Source organism: Macaca thibetana, chromosome 3 (genome assembly GCF_024542745.1).
Source record: "Macaca thibetana thibetana isolate TM-01 chromosome 3, ASM2454274v1, whole genome shotgun sequence".
Taxonomy (NCBI): Eukaryota; Metazoa; Chordata; class Mammalia; order Primates; family Cercopithecidae; genus Macaca; species Macaca thibetana.
Window position 1 is genome coordinate 93486293 of NC_065580.1, and position 17157 is coordinate 93503449.

Genomic DNA, 17157 nt, shown 5'->3' on the forward strand with positions numbered 1-17157 from the left:
ATCAGCAATCCCTACCCACGGCACCTAAAACAGTTCAAAGCCTTTCCCTTATCTCATAAATAATTTACTCTTGTTTACTCTTTTCTTCTTCCTAATATTTTCATTCTAAATTGAAAAGTAGGATATTTTCATTTTAAAATAAATTGGTAGGGAAAAGTAAATTATTCAGATGACTGTGTTTGGCGGCCAGGTTGAGAACTACAGGGTAGTAAAAGAACACGGTAGGGTACTGGAGAAAAAGTATTCAATTTACTTAGACCCAGCTCTGCCACTTGTTAGCATGTGGTTGCAGTATTTTTCTCAGTTGCAATGAAGGAAAAGAAAAAAAGATGAGAAAAATCTATCAACTGGTATTTACCACAGTGCCTACATACTGGTAACAAAAGTGGTCCAAAAACATATGGGTGTGACTGAAGTTGAAATGCCAAAATTAGACCAAAATTCTTATGTGCCCCTAAGTCAGAGGTTTTCTGTTTGGTTTTGGTTTCCTTTGCTTTAGGGCAAACTTTTTTTTTTTTTTAATTCTGGGGCTGAGATCTTTGTTCAGTTCTCTAATTTAGTTTACCCTACTTTCAGAACTATGGGAAAACTGCCTCCAAATGATGAAAGAGCAAATGTTTTGCTTTTGTATATGTTTGAAATTTTCTCTTCAGTGAAGTATCTCAAAGCACTATAAAAGCTGACTGAACACAGCACTATTTGATACATAACTCAATTAAAAATGTCAAGAAGAAATAATAGTAAAAATTGTGTGTGTGTGTGTGTGTGTGTGTGTGTGTGTATATATATATATAGTTTGTGGCTACAGCATGTAATGAAAAAACGCTGACAACCACTGTGGGCAACTCAGTATGACTAGTTGATGATCAAAGGGTACAGCAACTACCACAGCAATGGGCATGTAAAAGACATACTGTTTTGCCCCTGTTGACTATAACTCAAGTAAAATAATGTGACTAAGATTATACACAAGCCATTAGCTCAAATTAACATCATATTAAAAAGTATTTTATTTAGTCTTCCTCTTCCATTTTCTACCATGAAAAAGGAACCAGGTTTATTGGGAGAGGCTCTTGAACACTTAGGAACACAAATACCCTGTAAACACTTTCTCCTTGCCAAACTAAACAAATTCAATTAAATTAAGGAATTAGCCAGTTGCTTGCGATTGGCTGTATTGGGAAAGATGAAGGAGGAGCAAATAGTCATTACTTTCTTCATTAAGCTATCCAAATCTTTCTCTTCCATGTTTTACCTAGGAGAAGTATATAAATTTTTGAGGTTTTGACATTCGCCTTGGCAAACTGTTCCTTGGGAATAGGCAAATTAAGGGTATTTGAGATTTTGCTACATCCAAGTATAAAAGCCATCTATATTCGTTTGCTAGGGCTGCCGTAACAAAGTACCACAGACTGGGTGGCTTAAACAACAGAAATTTATTTTCTCACAGTTCTCTAGGCTAGGAGTCTAAGATCAAGATTCATAGGAGTCTAAGATCAAGATTCAGGAGGGTTGGTTCCTTCTCAGAGCTCTGAGAGAATAGTTTCAGGCCTTTCCCCCTGGCTTGTAGATGGTGGTCTTCTCCCTGTGCCTTCACATTGTCCTCCCTCTGTACGGCCTATCCAAATTTCCTGTTCTTACTAGGACACCAATCATACTGAATTAGGGCCCATCCTAATTACCCCATTTAACTTAATTACCTCTCTAGAGACCCTATTTCCAAATGATGCTACATTCTGAGGTACTGGGGGTTAGGCCTTCAACTTATGAATTTTGGATGGGACACAGTGCAGCCCATAATACCACTAAAGCTGCAGTAATCTAGGGTTCAGCAACCAACCTGGCTTTTTTTTTTCTTATATTAAGGTGGTTAAATATCATCCATTTATTCATAAACTATTAAATGCCAACTATGTCTTAGATACTAGATTTACAAAAATGAATATGACATGGCTGACTTAGGGGATTCACAGACTATTAGGAGAGACAAATAAACCTAAAACAGCAGAAATGGGTGTGTCTTAAGCTCTTTTAAAAACAAACCAAGGTAAATCAGAATATAAGCAATAAAATAAAATAAATGAATGCTATGAGAAAAAATAAGGAGGAATGTAAAAGAAAGCCCAATGTAAACATTATATTTCAATCATTTTACTATCAATAACCCCTCTTTCCTCTCTCCAAAACATAATAGCATATGGAAATGTGGTTTCCAAAGCACAGCTCTACTTTGACTCCTTAAAGTTTTTTGCATTCTAAGTGCTTTCCTTTTTGCAATGTTGGGGACAAAGAAAGACAGAAATGTTAAGAGAATCAAATTCCAATTAACTTGGGAGTTAAAGTCTTAGAGGAAGTCGCTGCCCTTTAATATGTTGGAATGAGACTTTCAATCTTTAAAGAGGTCTGCCAATAGAGGCTCGGATGTTCAATAGAAAATAGTAGGGCAAAGAGGGAAGTGCAATAAGAAAATGTAAGTAAACACAGTTAATGGTAGTCATGTGTGCTAATAGGGCCATAATAATAAAAACAACAGATCTTGACTGTACAAAATTCTATTTGATTCTCCCCAATCAGAAACTATGTGGATATCATGAATATAGTTGTTTTTCTTGGTTTAAAAATATTATAGTAACCAAAGGAGAAATAAATAGTTCAGTATGACCACGCTGATTCATATTAACTGGGCTAAGAGTCAATTTGTTTTAGCAGAGGCTGAATTATAAAATTATTTTTAAAATAAAGTTTTCAATAATACTGTCTTATACTAGTACAGCAGAATGTAACCTAGATGTTGTTTTGTAGCTGAATATGAGGCTAAAATTAGCACAGCAAAAATTTCTATCCTGGTTCCTCCCAAAGTACTTCAAAGTCCTATAAGAATGTTTAATCCCTAAAGTATTTTAAGCATTTCTTTTTCAATTACACATTGTTTTTGAAGAAAGGTTTATTACAGAAAAATCAAACATCTGCTTAGACCCTTTCACCAATAACTAATTCCTGATTGATGAAATCTAAATTCAATAAATCACACTATATTACAATAAATTCTTTGGAGCTCTATAATCTGGTGACATGAAGAATATCTGCTCTAATTACCATCTTGTGACTAGCTCGATACAATTTCCATGAAGAGGTTGGCCTTTCTGAGGTGCTACCTAAAATTGTATGACATATTAGAAGTTCTCATAGTGAAAATAACAAGTTTTAGTCTTACTTTTCTTTACATGCTTTTTCTTGACCTGTTCTTCCTTTCCTCTCAACCCATCATTATCATGGGTAAAAAATTGTTAAAAATCAGATATAAATATAGTAGGGGAGCTTACCAGGATTCCCTTTATAAAAACATTTTAAATAAAAATATAGTCAACACAAATTATGGCAAGCATAATTAGGATTTCTCTTCTACTGCTTTTTTCGTTTTGTTTTGTTTTTGAGACAGAGTCTCGCTGTGTCGCCCAGGCTGGAGTGCAATGGTGCAATCTCAGCTCACTGCAACCACTGCCTCCTGGGTTCAAGCGATTCGCCTGCCTCAGCCTCCCGAGTAACTGGGACTACAGGGGCGTGCCACCATGCCCGGCTCATTTTTTGTGTTTTTAGTACAGACAGGGTTTCACCATGTTAGTCAGGATGGTCTCGATCTCCTGACCTCGCTATCCACCCGCCTCAGCCTCTCAAAGTGCTGGGATTACAGGCAAGAGCCACCATGCTGGCCTCTTCTACTACTTTCTACAAGCAGAGGAATCCCACCTATATTCCTCTTATAAGCCCCCAGTGTTTTAACACAGCTCAATACATAAAGGAAACAACATGGCATAATGAAAAGAATGCTGACTCTGGAGTCCAAAAAACCCATACCAATTTTCAACAAGTTACTTAAACTTTCTAAGTCTCAGTTTCCTCAACTGTGAATGACAGATAATAACACCTATCTTTTAGGAATGTTTTAAGGATTAAAAATAATGCAAATAAAGCATTGGCAAACAAAAGGTACTCAATGAATTATACCTCTAGGTATCACTAACAAAGTATTTATCATTTGGACAATTAAGAATGTATTTCATGATCTTACAGTTCTGAAAAGAGGGGGCACAAGAGTAAGGCTTCATCAGATTCTAATGCCCTAGTTACTCCATCCTTATTTACTCTTCACTGATTAACTTTCTGATTTAGTAGCTTAATCTACTACCACCACTTCCAATTGCTCACCATCAATTTATTCCTTAATCCCTTTTACAGTATAAATTTGGGTCTCATCATCCACTCTCCATGACCTTATAAATGACAACTCTATCAGTTCTTTCTCTATGGTCTTTATTTTTCTGTAACCTGAAGCAAGAGTCTTTCTTTCTGAAACTCTGCTTCTTGACCTCACTGACTTGAATATTCTGGTTCTATCACCTATGTAACCAATTTTCTATATTTCTCCAACAATCTATTCGATTTACACATTTTTATCTTCCCTTCTTCCCCCATCCATTTCTATAATATTTTCACCTTCCTCTCCATTTCCCTATCAGGACTCACTTGAAGTTTCATGATTTCCCAAAATAGTCTCTCCCTTTTCTTAACTACTAATGGGTGCACTGCTGCGGGGGCTATTTGTCACCTTGTCCACAACTGTGACATCTACTGATTAACAAATCAGCAGGAACCTTGAAATTTAGAACAAAAGAGCACGTATGTGTCTGGCAGGTTTGAGAGGTTCAGATTGTCCCCGTAGGAAGGGCATGGGGAATGCAGTCTGGGTGTGTTGATTATAACCAAAACCCTAACTGAATTAATTAAACGTTAATTTACATTTAAAGGGGGGGGAACATAAGAGTTCAAAAAGATAAATAAAAAGTTTACAATTGCTTTCCCAATTTAAGCACTTTTAAGGCTTACACTATTCTCTTAAATTTCCAAGCCTATACATCACTCAACATAAGAGTAAATATAAACATTCTAATAGGCTAGAACCTAATTTGCATGGTACAGTTTAATAATTCATATATGTTTTCATTAAGTCAAGTATAAATGACTGAATGAATTCTTAAGTGACTGAATGAATTCTATGTATTTATATGAGAAAGCAACTCTTTGTCAACTAGCAAAAGACTCTTTGTTCAAGAAAACACCAAACAAATATCCCTTAACATTACTACTAAAAAGCTACCCTGATGCAAGGCTCACAACAAAAATAATTCAAACTAAAATGGAAAAGTACTGTGTTTCCAGAACTCTTTGATCTCTTGTATGTGGTACACTTAACATTCTTTACAAGGTACAAACAGGATTCAATAATGCAAACTGATCTTGAACACTCAACAAATTAAAATGTAAATTATATTAAGTGCATTATATGAACAACAATTTTAAGTTCACCCACGCTATCCCACCTCACTCCAAGATCACAGTATTTATTAAAATAGCAAAAGATATGACACATCAGCACAGAACAGACCAGTGATAATTATAATAGGGTTACCAAAAATTAAAACTCAGTGTGCAAAGAGGAAAAATACTTAATAAGATGCTCAAATAAAATGATTAAATTTACTTCTCAGTAATATGGGGTGAAGAAATTAAGAAAAACATTAGGGTACTGATTAGAAAACATGGGCATTACATCAGATAGGAATTGAGTTTAAACTTTGTGTACTTTATTGATGGTGAACAACTGTCTTTTTTTTTTTTTTTTTTTTTTTTTTTGTGACGGAGTCTCGCTCTGTCGCCCGGGCTGGAGTGCAGTGGCCGGATCTCAGCTCACTGCAAGCTCCGCCTCCCGGGTTTACGCCATTCTCCTGCCTCAGCCTCCTGTGTAGCTGGGACTACAGGCGCCCGCCACCTCGCCCGGCTAGTTTTTTGTATTTTTAGTAGAGACGGGGTTTCACCGTGTTAGCCAGGATGGTCTCGATCTCCTGACCTCGTGATCCGCCCGTCTCGGCCTCCCAAAGTGCTGGGATTACAGGCTTGAGCCACCGCGCCCGGCGTGAACAACTGTCTTAACCTCTGAGTCTATGTTTGTCTGTAGAATAAACAATTTTTACCTCATAAAGTTATATAGGGACTAAATGAAATTAATTATGCAAAATACTTAGTACTTAAGCACATATTAAGATCTTTATAATTGTATTCAGTCCAAAAAGACCTAGACATTTTTAGAGCCAATCTATTTCAAATCTTCCAAGGAAGAGATTAATTGCCAGAGCACATGCAAAGATGGAAAGCTTCTCTCTCAGTCTCTCTTTTCACAAAGCTGGCATATTCAGAAATCAAAACCTTAAAAAGGTAATATAAAAGGAACACCAAAGATCAGTCTCATATAGCAAATTAAATATAGCACTATTTTAAAGAGATATGCTATTATCAAGTTGCCTTTATCCCTAAGACAGCAATTGTTTGATGAAAGCTACTTGGAAATGTAACACAATTCATCAACCAATAGGTAAAAGAAGGAAAACTATATGATCATCTCAAGGTACATTAAGAGGGCATGTGAGCAAACTAAGTATCTGTCTTGGTTCCTCCTGAAAAGGCATAGAAGACTATTTCCTTAACATACCACAAATAAAAATTTTGAATACACAACTGTGAAACCCTAAAGGCGTTTCCATTTAAATGAGAAATAAGCCAAGGATCCTCACTGTTCACTGCTATAACTTAACATTATTCTAGAAATTCTGATCAACGTCCTAAGAAAAAGAAATAAGGATTAAGTGTTGGCAAGAAGACAAAATCATCACCATTTACACGTGCTATAATTGAGTTACTACAAAACACAATAAAAACTATCAGAATTAAGAGTTTCATAAAATGACCAGTTAGAAAACAGTATACGAGAATTAGCCATCTTTCTATGTTCCATCAGGTACATAGAATCCTCTTTATAAAATAATTTTAAAAGTTCCATTCCCAATAGAATCAGTAAGTTTCAAAATATCAAAAATACCACTTGAAAAATAGGCAGAACTCACATGAAGAAAACTACAAACTATAAAATACAAGAAGTAAACTCAAAACTACATCTTTGAGTCATAAAAGATGACTTCAATAAATGATAACATTGTATTAATAGAGATAGTACAACTTTCTCTAGAAAATTCACTCAGATATTCCAGTGAGGTTCTTTTAGAATCTTTACTGCCTTTCATGTAACATGAATAAAGAAATATATGAGAAATGCTGAAAATGTTTTAACAAAGACAATAGTAGGTATTCACACAACCATTTAGTGAAATACATTAAAAACTCACAATAATTAAGACAGTTTGGAATCACTAGAGCAAAAATAAATAGCCCAATTAAACTAAATAGAAAAAGTCATATATCCATATCTATAGAGTATATACACATGATTTGGTATTTAAAACCTCTGAAGAAGATAATTGTTCAATAAGTAGCATTAAAATAACTGAACCATCACTCTGTTAAAATACACTGCAAACAGACTAAAGATGTAAATTTGTTTAAAAACTGTGAAATTAATATAAGGAAATAGAGGTGAACAGTCATATAATTTGGGAATACAAGCCCTTTCTAAGTAGCAAGGTATCATAAAATAAAAATTTGATAAGTTTAAACATATTAAAATGTTAGCAATCTGTTTAAAAAGAAAATTCACATCAAAAACAAAATTAAGATAAAAATGACAAACTAGGGAAATTATCTGCAATGTAATTTGACAAAGACCTAATAGTTTGTATATACAAAGAGCTCTCATAACTTAGTATTTAAAAATCTCCAGTGTTATAATAGACAAAGGACACTAATAGGTAATTCACAAAAGAAATAAGGATCTCTGGGTGGAGACATTATAAGTGTTATTTACCATTTATGCTTTCCTGAATTTTTCAAATTTCCTACAATGATTATTATAATAGTAATTAAGAAAATATAGAATGTTTACAATATGGCTGTGACTATAATAATAATGTCCAAAATCATGCTAACATCAATATTTCCACTCTTTTAGGCTGCACCAAAACTAGGGATGACTTTCCTCTCTAGAAAAGAATCATACTTTAATTATTTAATCACAATGAAAGAAATTTTCAGAACTCTAGAATACAATCAGACAAAACTTTTCACTTCTTCTTTATTTATGACCAAGTTACAAGGCCAAATAATATTTGGATAAGCTATTCTGTTTTCAGCCCCCTATGAAAGCTTAGAGTCAAGGCTGAGGAACAAGCCCTGGACCTCAGAACCAGCAGGACTCAATTTTACCTATATCCAAATCCTGAGCCAGAAATTTCAAAAAGAAAAAAAAAAAGGTGGTGAGGTGAGGCTATTACCCTTCTCAAGATAGAAAATGTGGGCCTTTGAGAACTTCTAGTCAAAACTCTTCTCTGTCTCATTTAGGAGACAGAGGAATGATTTTATCCTCAAATGTATTTATAAGGCATATATCCAAAGGGCAAGCAAACAAGATTTCTTCTGAGCAAAGATACCTTAAATAGGAGATTTTCAAGTGTTAAATGTTCTTTTCCCTTAGTGCAGATATGCAGCCTAACTCTGAGAAGGTCAAAAAGTCTATGGCAGGACTTGGCTCTCAACAATAAGCAATAGTCAAACTGCTAATTCCATCTGCTCCCCTCCAAAAAAATGACAAAGCACTACATGATGATGCCAGGGATCTCAGGCTCCATTTAAGGAATTTTTCTGAGCAGTATCCATTTTCACAATGTTAACATGCTCTCTAACTTTTTTAAGTACTTCAGAAGTACTTCAGGGAACCAATTTGGATACTATATGCCAACTTTGATGATGATAACAAAGAAATATACTGTCTTTAACATTATATTCTTAGAGATGTCGCTTCCAGAAATGTCTTCCTTTCTTACTAGTCAAAGCTCTGAATTCCATCCACTTCTAGCTCCTCAGGGTCTTAGTTCCAATAATTATCTCATCTTTCCTAAATTGCTTAAGAATCTCTTCCCACTTGTCTCTACTCTCTCTTTCCTTATGCATGTAAACAAACAAACATAACATTCCTTCAAACAATATTCCTCTGCAATAGTTTTCAATCATGGCTGCACACTGGAATTACTTAAGGAACTATAAAAAAGTATCAATGCAAGTAATCAATAGTGATAGAAAGTAGACAGTGGTTTCCTGGGGATAAGAGGAAAAGATTATAAAGGGACACAGGAAACTTTTGGAGGTGAATATTATTTTGATTATGGTGATGGTTTTGCAGGTATAAACATATGTCAAATATCAAATTGTACACTTTAAATATATGTAGTATATTACATATCAATTACACTTCAACAGAAAAGCTGTTGAAATAAATATTGATATCTGGGTTCAACACCCCCCACACCAAATTGGTATAGGGGTTCTCTCTGGAAAACAAAATTCTTTAAAGCTCCTGAGATTATTGTAAATTATTATTACAATATTGTAAATAAATGCATAGCCAAGATTGAGAACCACTGCTCAATGAAAGCTATAGCTATCATTTTCTCCCTTCTTTATTTCAGTTCTCTCAAAAAGTCTCAATCAAGCATGTCTACTTTATCACACCCATTCTTTCTCAATCTTCTGAAGCCTGGTTTCTGAACCACTCAGTTAAAACTGTTCTTGTTAAAGTTACCTATGGAGTCCTGACAAATTCAGTGGTCACTGGGGCCCTCTCCTAACTTGACACCTCCTTGCAGCATTCAAAAATGTTAACCTGTTCCTCCTCCATTGGAAAATCTCCCCACCCTTGGCATCTTTCCTGATGGTCCTCCTACCTTGCTAGCTACTGTTCCTCTTACTTTCAGACAATTCTTCTCCCTACTTCTGCTATTTATGAGAGTCTGTTCTCTAGCTGCCACTTTCATCATGCTAAAGGCTTTCCCTGAGTCATTTCAACACAACCAAATCAATACAGCTTCAATTCAACCCCCAATCATCTCTTTAATCCTGATTTTCACATCCATAGATACAAACATCTATCTATATATTCACCTGAAGTTCCACTGCTTCTTCAAATTCAAAACAGAATTTATCATCTTCCTTCTATTTATGTGTTCCTCATTTCCAATCAACAGAACCCCAAGTCAAACCTTCAGAGTCCTGAGTCCTCCTTTCTTCTCATAGGTGATTAGGACCTGTCAGTTTTTCCCTCACTCTGCCACAGTAAAGGTCTAAAATACAAATCCAATAAATGGCTTCTCATCTATCACGTTCAATCCAATCACTTTAGCTAAGGATACCATTCCCTGATCTGGCCCTCTACCACCCTCACTATCTTCATCTGGCACCATTTCCCTACTAATCCCTGCATTCAAGCCACATCAATGTCAATGTTACTGACTTTGTCAACTGTCAATGTCAATTGACACTGACTTGTCATTGTCAATGACTTATCTAAATCGCCACAGTTTCTCAGGCCTCCTTGCCTTCTCATTTATTATATCCTCCTCTTGGGAAGTTACTTACCTCCTGCACTTGGCAAAATTATATCATCCTTCACAACTTGGCTGTGTGCTCCCAACTCCACCTACACTCAAGGCAAGTTAACCATCTCCTATTCTAAACTCTCCTACTACACTAGGCATATCTCCATTCCCACTGACTACATAGTATTATAATTGTTAATTTACTGTAATGTTACTAACACCTTGTATATTAGATAGTAAATTCCTTGAACACAAGAGCTATGACATTCATTTCTGTATCCCTAGTACCTACTCAGCCTGGAAGAGTGAAAAAAATAAATTTATGCTTGACATAATTGCAATTATTTATAAAATATAAACGATACCCCAAAAGAGGTCTTGAATACTGATTTCTTAAAATTTCTTAAGATCCATTATAAAATAAATATTAGGCAACAGGATGCTGAATAAAACAGTACATATATTAAACACATTGTCAAAAAGACACCAGTCTAAAAAATACAACCCAGAGCAAATTTCATAAAACAGAAATACAACAAAGAAAGGAAGCACAGCAAGGATAAACGCTGACCCAGCTAATGCCTCATCGGGTGTCTGTATCCAGGTACTGCTAATGCCGATGACTAAGAAGGTTTCTAATCCTTCTAATCCCTCTACGGTAATTTCAATAAATTGAATAAGGATAAACGAGTCAAATCCAGAATTTGTTTCCTAAATATGTGATGCTTTTCCCCCTTGCCACTTGGTTTGATTGAACTGATTATTTGAATAGCTAACTTTGAAGCTACTATTGGCCAAGCAGATCTTAAATGTTTTTCCTTCCTTGCCTTTGCCTGCACTTCAAAAATATGGGGGTTTAGACTACTATTCATCCTGTAAACCTTAAAATGTGTTCACCTAAAGAAAAAAAAATACTTAGAAATGTCGGGGGAGGTGGGGTGCCTGTGGATGTTAGCAGAAGAATGTTCTCATGGAAAACAAGCCTCCCAGTCTTTCTGACTGTATGCCAATAAGATACGAAAGCTGAAAACCTCAAACTGTCAAGTGTTACATGAACCAAAGAGGTGGCCCACCTGCTCCAAAAAACTACTGTGTGACCCAAGGATAAATAATTTGCAAAAGGTCAGCTTGGCCCTACTGCCTGTAGCGCAGTCTCTGAGATAAGGAGTAGCTGCCGGTGGAACGAATTCCCCCTACCTGAAGAGCGCCGCGGCTGCCAGGCTTGTGATAGTGTATTTCTCAGAGAGCAGATTCTGTGCAGTACTAAACCACTTAGGCAAAATTAAAATCTTTCAGGAAGGTCTAAACTCACAAAGCACACATGTGCAAGCTGACGGGCGGACACCAAATTTCGCTCTGAAGCATACAAACTTGGGGGTGTTTTAATGCAACCATTTGGAGCCAAACCCCCGAGGATTCCCGAGTATGTTAAAATGAGCCTCGGGAGAGGAATAACTCATAGAAAGAAAGGGCAAGGGCTCAAGAAGAGATCTTCAGCGTAATAACCCATGAAGGAAGCGTGGCTGCTGTCTGAACCTCTCCGCCCTGCAGGGGACCCAAGAACGACTCAGGCCAACACTATCCTCCCAAGGGGCGGGGGCGGGGGGTCGATAGTGACCATTGTGGCCACCAGACCGGACGGACAGCGGCGGCCTCGCGGGAGCGGAGAGCGCGGATGGGAGAGGAGGCAGAGGCCGGAGCATCCGCCGCGGCAGGGAGGGGACCGGGGGCTCCCGCCACAGGCCCATCCCGCAGAGGAGCGGCCGGTGGGGCCGAGGCGGCGGCACCCGGGTCACGGCAGAAGGCTGGACTGCTCCTCGCCGGGAAGGAGAGACCCGAATCGCGCGCACAAAGCTGCAGCCCTCCAGGCAGCGGGCGGGCTGCGCCCAACTTCGGGGCGAACATTCGCCGGCCGCAGCCCACCCGCCCGCCAGAAGCCCCCAGCGCCTGGCGCCGCCTCGCGCCCACCCGTGGCGCCTCGCGCGGGAGCCGTTACCCCCAGTGGAGCCGCGGCCCCGGGGACAAAGTCTCGGTCCTGTCCTTGCCGCCGCCTCGCCCCGGCTCCTCCCTGACAAAAAAAAAGTTATCTGTCGCCAGACGCCCTGGGGGCCCGGCGTGGGTCTCTCGGCTGGACTCACCAGAGCGGCTGCCGGAGCTCCACCTGCAGGACCTCGATTCGTGAGGCTCGCAGCCACAGCGACGGCAGCTGCTCTGCTTCCTCCCGAGTAGCAGCACCACCTGCTCCCCTTCTTCCTAGCAGAACGGGTCCCGGCGAGCCATCTTCCCCCTCCTCTCACTGACTGACAACCCAGCCCGGAGAGCCGCCACTGCCGCCAGCCTCTCTGACAGGCACGACCAGGGACCCGTCCTCAAGCAGCCAACCACCACCGCCCCACGCCGATTCAGCCTATCGCAGTCCTCCGGGGCGGGATCAGAACAACTTCTCCACCAATGAGAATCTTCTTCTGCTGGGCCTGGGGCGGAGCTCTGAGGCGACTTGAGTGGGCGTGGTCTGAGCAATGGGCGTGATCCGGGGCCCGGGGGAAGATGATTGACTGTAAGGTTTGCGGTGGCCGCTAGGCGATGACAATCAGTGAAGGTCTCTTAGATTCTGAGCCGTTAGGGCTTATGGCCTTTTCAGAAAAAATAAGCTTTACCGGGTGATGTGAAGTGTATCAATTTGTTTCTCTTTTGTAAGAAAAGAGAAACAAATTGATAATTTACTAGTAAGTAGGATTTACTTCCCTGTAATTGAATTCACAAGAATTTATGAAAATCTTACCAAATCCCGGGAGGAAAAAAAAATTACGTTTTTGCAAAATGGAAATAAAAACTTCCCCCTCACTACATCATTGCTTTTGGGCTTAGCCTGGAAAAAGTCAAATACGATACCCCGGTTTTCTTTCCATGGAGGTTGTTTTTATTTTTTCCATCATTACTCCCTACTTTTTCTCTGAACATATACTAAATATTTTGTATAATAACTGGAACCTGAGAACACCTGAACCTGCTCCTGCAGACAGTCCTGCTGTTTTTGACCTTGGAAACCCCTCCTACCACATCCTTCTCAAGTCTGGTCAGGATTAATTAGAAGAAAAACTGACCTCCACCCTAGAAAACAGGAAGTCATTCTAGCTTTACACTAGAAATGGGCAGGATTTCTCCAGAAACACTAAGTGAACTTTTCAAACATGCTGAGCTCATAAATAACAAGCACATAAAGAAGAAGATATGTTACTTGATTATCAAAAGGGTATCAAGCAAACAATTTCAGGTAACTATTAGGGCAGATTGCTAAAACAGATAGGATCCTCCCTCCAAAGGGAGGATCAGATTAATAAGTAAATAATAACAAACTACTGTGATAAGGACAATAGAGATTGGTTCAATGAGCAATGGAAACAGAGGACAAGAAATGACTGTTTAAGAAAGTCAGCGAACTCCACAAGGAAGGTGATGTTTGAGTTGGATCTTAAAAGGTAAATAGGACTTTGCCAGAGAAGAAACTCAAAGGGTATTTCAGAAAGAGAGAACACCATGTTCAAAGGCATGGAGCTATGAAAGGGCACAGAGCCGTTGTGGAACATTGAGAAAGTAGATGGGGTTAAACAATGAGGAACAGCCAAAAATTGGGCTGGAGCAAAAGGTTGAGGTGAGATTGTAAAAGACCTCACAAGCTACACTAAGATATTCAGACAAGAACTGTCAAGCAGAGCCTTCTGCAATGGTGAAAATCTTCTATATTTGTGTTGTCCAAAACAGTAGCCATTAGCCACATGTGGCTATCAAATACTTGAAACATGGTGTGACTGAAGAGCTCAATTTATTTATTTATTTTTGAGACAAGATCTCACGCTGTCACCTAAACTGGGGTACAGTGCTCAAGTGATCCTCCCACCTTAGCCTCCCAAAGTGCTGGGATTACAGGCATGAACTACCATAGACGGCTGGAACTCAATTTTTATTTATTTTATTTATTTTTTATTTTTGGCAGAGTCTCCCTATGTCACCCAGGCTAGAGTGCAGTGGTGGGATCTCAGCTCACTGCAACTTCCACCTCCCAGGTTCAAGCAATTCTCCTGCCTCAGCCTCCCAACTAGCTGGAGTTACATGCACCCACCACCACGTCCAGCTAATTTTTGTATTTTTAGTAGAGACAGGGTTTCACCATGTTGGCCAGGCTGGTCTTGAACTCTTGACCTCAGGTGATCCACACACCTCAGCCTCCCAAAGTGCTGGGATTACAGGTGTGAGCCACCATGTCTGGCATTAATTTTTAATTTTAACTTTAACACCTCCCATATTGGATAGCTCAGGTTTAGATTTTCTTCTAAAGGCAATGAGGGACCAACAACAGCTTTTAATCATGTGGACAATACAATCAGGTTTCTTTTAAATTGTGAGAATCCAAAAAAAGAAAATACAGGGTAGAGAGGAAACTCTTGACAGATCAGATTGACTTAACTTAGGTCCCCTTGGCCAGAGCCTGTTCAGCACAAGTGTTTACTCAAAGGAATAGGAACAGGAAGATCCAGGCAGCATGTTATTCACCTGAGAGAAAACAAGAGGTCAAAACCTGAGAAGTTGAATTCTGCCATCAAGTCCCATTGAGTAGGACAGTGAGGGACCAAGGAAGGAAAGAAACCCAGTCAGCCAAATCATAAGATAGAAACAAGAGTGAGCAAAAGAGTGCACACTTGCACACATGCACACACACACCCCCCATCAGTTTTACAGGTCATTGGCCATGTGTGCCAGTAATGTGTTGACCTGATTTGAAGAGCCAAAGTGTCTGGTGGCAGGAAGGCCAGCCAAGACCAGGACAAGATTCCAGGAGAGAATCTTGAACCAAACCTGTGGAAGTCAGGATGGAAGGGAGAGGTAAACATTATTGACTTCCTGTACTGTACAAGGCACGTGGCTTGTCAAGAATATAGATGAATGCTAGAAACTTGCTTACAGTACAGGTAGCTGGATAACAAACAGATGAAAAGGTTAAGCAAAGATTAAAGTAATTATTTAATGCAACGGTGGAGAGATTACATAAGGCAGTACATAATTGATTCATTGTTCAAATGATTTTCTAGGCAATAACCACTGTGTTTTCAGAGGAGGATGCAAGCATTGCAGTCAAGCGCAGTCAGGGAAGGCTTCATGAAAGAGGTAAAATGGGCTGAGTCTAGAAAAATGAGGAGGAATTTGAACCAGATTAAATGTGTGAGAAAGTAACTCCTAGAATGCCTGGAGAGATAACACAAGAGAGGAAGTACAAGCAATGTTCAGAGGGCATGGGAGGCAATTTGGGTCAGCCAAGCCTGGCAAGCTAGGTTGCAGATAGATAATAGAGCACCTTGACGGCAAGCTCAGTTGTTCAGATTTTCTCCTTTTGCCTTGTGGCTTCCTCTCTGCTCATTAGAATCACTTAGGATGCCTTTCAAAATTATCAGTACTCAAACCACACCCCACACTAAATAAATAAAAAAATTGGGGTGTGAGGCTAGACATTGGGTTTTTTAAAAAGCTTCCCAAGTGGTTCTAATATACACCCAAGGTTGACAAAAGGGAAATAATACAACATTTTACTAATGCCAAATCAGGGCCGTGCATAGGATAGATTGAGTGGAGAGAAACTGAAGTTTGGCTATGTGTATTTATATATAATTTGTTTCCTTCCTGCAAGAAGACAGGAAGCAGTTTACTGTCTGACTTCACTTCCCATTTTGCAGTGGTAAGGTAGTATAGAAGGCAATTTCAGTTGTCTTCCCTCTAAGTCAGAGTAAAACGAAAGCACAAATTATGTTTCCAGTCTACTTTCCTTTTCATCACTATTTGTGTGTATAAAAATAATTTCCAACAATAACAGTCTGCAGTTAAGTTTTATACATAACCATTTATATTTTAATCGCAAAGCACCAGAAAAATGCCTAAGAGAACATTCTGTTTCAAAAGGAAAATGCTTTTAACCTACTTTATAAAAGTCAACATATTCCAGATCTTTTCTGCTCATCTTTGCTAGTCTCTGATATCCACATGCATAATTCTAAACTAACTATTAAAATGTATTTATCTTCTTGCAAGTAACTGTATAAAAGTGACAGTTGAACATTATAAACATAAACATTTTCCCTAAGACATTAGATTTCAGGAACTTTAAGAAAAATTTAGTTCAAATATCTTTCTCTTTATTTCTTTCTTTTTTCTTTCTTTTTTTTTTTTTTTTTTTGTTTGTTTTGTTTTGTTTTGCTTTGTTTTTGAGACAGTGTCTCATTCTGTCACCCAGGTTGGAGTGCAGTGGCACCATCTCAGCTCACTGCAACCTCCACCTCCTGGGTTCAAGCGATTCTCGCGCCTCAGCCTCCTGACTTGCTGGGGCTACAGGCGTGTGCCACCGTGCCTGGTTGATTTTTGTATTTTTTTGGTAGAAACAGGGTTTCACCATGTTGGCCAGGCTGGTCTCAAACTCTTGGCCTCAAGTGATCTGCCCACTTTGGCCTCCCAAAGCGCTAGGATTATAGGCATGAGCCACCGTGCCCGACCTAGTTCAAATATTTTATATTTCTATTAAAGTCAGTTGGACAACAGCTGTTGTTAAAATAGTTAAAATAGATAACATGTTAAAATAGATAGCATGTTTATTTTAAATTAAAAAGAATTTTGTTTAAAAAACATGAAAAATATATCAAAATGTTGCTTTTGTGGTATGTTAAACATACTTTAAGAAAAAAAAAATCAAAGAAATGCAATAAAAACAAAAAGAGTATGCCTGGGAGGTCATTCAAGGGAT

General features: G+C 38.6%; 3 protein-coding genes across 15 annotated transcripts in view; 1 reads left to right on the forward strand and 2 right to left on the reverse strand.

Moving 5' to 3' along the window:
- HYCC1 (hyccin PI4KA lipid kinase complex subunit 1) overlaps window positions 1-12782 on the reverse strand; it is a 71588-nt gene extending 58806 nt beyond the window's left edge. The window contains exon 1 of one of the 2 annotated variants that reach the window (XM_050783135.1): window positions 12512-12782. The gene's annotated coding sequence lies outside the window, so the exon portion shown is untranslated. The remainder of the gene's footprint in view (window positions 1-12511) is intronic. The other variant, XM_050783136.1, reaches the window with a different exon arrangement.
- The window catches only part of NUP42 (nucleoporin 42), a 1164542-nt gene that overhangs the window by 970366 nt on the left and 177019 nt on the right, over window positions 1-17157 (forward strand). The gene's annotated exons all lie outside the window — the stretch shown is intronic.
- Window positions 1-17157, reverse strand: part of TOMM7 (translocase of outer mitochondrial membrane 7) — a 540985-nt gene that overhangs the window by 181937 nt on the left and 341891 nt on the right. The window lies entirely within an intron of this gene.